General features: G+C 36.2%; 1 protein-coding gene across 3 annotated transcripts in view; it reads left to right on the forward strand.

Annotated features, from left to right (window-relative positions):
- The window catches only part of DIAPH2 (diaphanous related formin 2), an 863,347-nt gene that overhangs the window by 647,439 nt on the left and 213,500 nt on the right, over nucleotides 1-2,408 (forward strand). The window lies entirely within an intron of this gene.

The following is a 2,408-nucleotide window of genomic DNA, read 5'->3' on the forward strand; positions in this document are numbered from 1 at the left end:
TTGTCCATTTTATTGGCATAGAGTTGCTTGTAGTAATCTCTCATGATTTTTTTTATTTCTGCAGTGTCAGTTGTTACTTCTCCTTTTTCATTTCTAATTCTATTGATTTGAGTCTTCTCCCTTTTTTTCTTGATGAGTCTGGCTAGTGGTTTATCTATTTTGTTTATCTTCTCAAAGAACCAGCTTTTAGTTTTATTGATCTTTGCTATCGTTTCCTTCATGTCTTTTTCATTTATTTCTGATCTGATCTTTATGCTTTCTTTCCGTCTGCTAACTTTGGGGTACTTTTGTTCTTCTTTCTCTAACTGCTTTAGGTGCAAGATTAGGTTGTTTATTCGTGATGTTTCCTGTTTCTTAAGGTAGGATTGTATTGCTATAAACTTCCCTCTTAGAACTGCTTTTGCTGCATCCCATAGGTTTTGGGTCGTTGTGTCTCCATTGTCATTTGTTTCTAGGTATTTTTTTATTTCCTCTTTGATTTCTTCAGTGATCACTTCATTATTAAGTAGTGTATTGTTTAGCCTCCATGTGTTTGTATTTTTTACAGATCTTTTCCTGTAATTGATATCTAGTCTCATGGCGTTGTGGTCAGAAAAGATACTTGATACAATTTCAGTTTTCTTAAATTTACCAAGGCTTGATTTGTGACCCAAGATATGATCTATCCTGGAGAATGTTCCATGAGCACTTGAGAAAAATGTGTATTCTGTTGTTTTTGGATGGAATGTCCTATAAATATCAATTAAGTCCATCTTGTTTAATGTATCATTTAAAGCTTGTGTTTCCTTATTTATTTTCATTTTGGATGATCTGTCCATTGGTGAAAGTGGGGTGTTAAAGTCCCCTACTATGAATGTGTTACTGTCGATTTCCCCTTTTATGGTTGTTAGTATTTGCCTTATGTATTGAGGTGCTCCTATGTTGGGTGCATAAATATTTACAATTGTTATATCTTCTTCTTGGATCGATCCCTTGATCATTATGTAGTGTCCTTCTTTGTCCCTTTTAATAGTCCTTATTTTAAAGTCTATTTTGTCTGATATGAGAATTGCTACTCCAGCTTTCTTTTGGTTTCCATTTGCATGGAATATCTTTTTCCATCCCCTTACTTTCAGTCTGTATGTGTCTCTAGGTCTGAAGTGGGTCTCTTGTAGACAGCATATATATGGGTCTTGTTTTTGTATCCATTCAGCCAATCTGTGTCTTTTGGTGGGAGCATTTAATCCATTTACATTTAAGGTAATTATCAATATGTATGTTCCTATTCCCATTTTCTTAATTATTCTGTGTTTGTGTTTTTTTAGGTCTTTTCCTTCTCTTCTGTTTCTTGCCTAGAGAAGATCCTTTAGCATTGGTTGTAAAACTGGTTTGGTGGTGCTGAGCTCTCTCAACTTTTGATTGTCTGTAAAGGTTTTAATTTCTCCATCAAATCTGAGTGAGATCCTTGCTGGGTAGAGTAATCTTGGTTGTCGTTTTTTCGCCTTCATCACTTTAAATATGTCCTGCCAGTCCCTTCTGGCTTGCTGAGTTTCTGCTGAAAGATCAGCTGTTAACCTTATGGGGATTCCCTTGTGTGTTATTTGTTGTTTTTCCCTTGCTGCTTTTACTATGTTTTCCTTGTATTTAATTTTTCACAGTTTGATTAATATGTTTCTTGGCATGTTTCTCCTTTGATTTATCCGATGTGGGACTCTCTGTGCTTCCTGGACTTGATTAACTATTTCCTTTCCCATATTAGGGAAGTTTTCAAGTATAATCTCTTCAAATATTTTCTCAGTCCCTTTCTTTTTCTTTTCTTCTTCTGGAACCCCTATAACTCGAATGTTGGTGCGTTTAATGTTGTCCCAGAGGTCTCTGAGACTGTCCTCAGTTCTTTTCATTCTTTTTTCTTTATTCTGCTCTGCAGTAGTTATTTCCACTATTTTATCTTCCAGGTCACTTATCCGTTCTTCTGCCTCAGTTATTCTGCTATTGATCCCTTCTAGAGTATTTTTAATTTCATTTATTGTGTTGTTCATCGTTGCTTGTTTCATCTTTATTTCTTCTAGGTCCTTCTTAACTGTTTCTTGCATTTTGTCCATTCTACTTCCAAGATTTTGGATCATCCTTACTATCATTATTCTGAATTCTTTTTCAGGTAGATTGCCTATTTCCTCTTCATTTGTTAGGTCTGGTGGGTTTTTATCTTGCTCCTTCATCTGCTGTGTGTTTTTCTGTCTTCTCATTTTGCTTATCTTACTGTGTTTGGGTTCTCCTTTTTGCAGGCTTCAGGTTTGTAGTTCCCATTGTTGTTGGTGTCTGTCCCCAGTGGCTAACGTTTGTTCAGTGGGTTGTGTAGGCTTCCTGGTGGAGGGAACTAGTGCCTGTGTTCTGGTGGATGAGGCTGGATCTTATCTTTCTGGTGGGCA

Source organism: Neophocaena asiaeorientalis, unplaced genomic scaffold, assembly GCF_003031525.2.
Source record: "Neophocaena asiaeorientalis asiaeorientalis breed wild unplaced genomic scaffold, Neophocaena_asiaeorientalis_V1.1 scaffold656, whole genome shotgun sequence".
In the NCBI taxonomy this organism is placed as follows: domain Eukaryota; kingdom Metazoa; phylum Chordata; class Mammalia; order Artiodactyla; family Phocoenidae; genus Neophocaena; species Neophocaena asiaeorientalis.